Genomic DNA, 555 nt, shown 5'->3' with positions numbered 1-555 from the left:
TCTCACAATTAGGTTTTGTAAAGCAAACATATTTGTATTATCAATGAGAACTTGTTTTACTTTAGTTTAATAGAGGGAATTGCAGGGAAGCTTCAGCGTCTTTAAAAATATTTGTAATTATTTCGAAAAATCCTAAGGCATTTAAGCAAACATGCATTTGCAAGCATAGTAAGCAATGATGTAACATACAATCTAGCTAATTTACGTCAGTCATTGTATTGCAGTGTGTGTTACAAGTGCTAGTCGATGGTGTCGATTTACATGCCAATAGCCAAAAATTATCGTGAAAAGGTGTCAATCAAAATCAACGCCATTAACGTTATCATTTATAAAAATTACAGTTTTATAATTTATAACGTTCATGGAACGCCTTTTGTCAAACAATAAATTGAGAAAAAATAAATCTTATTCAATAAAATACATATATTTTTGACCAAGCAGACAGTTTTCAAATTGCGATAAAGCAGATTCTATTCAAAGAAGAAGTTATACCTGACAAAGCGTTGACAAAAAACTTCAAAATAAATCTTGTCGAAGGACTTCGTGTGACCGACG

This window comes from Trichoplusia ni, chromosome 21 (genome assembly GCF_003590095.1).
Source record: "Trichoplusia ni isolate ovarian cell line Hi5 chromosome 21, tn1, whole genome shotgun sequence".
Taxonomy (NCBI): domain Eukaryota; kingdom Metazoa; phylum Arthropoda; class Insecta; order Lepidoptera; family Noctuidae; genus Trichoplusia; species Trichoplusia ni.
The sequence above is the reverse complement of the archived record's forward strand: the minus strand, read 5'-3'. Positions refer to the sequence as shown.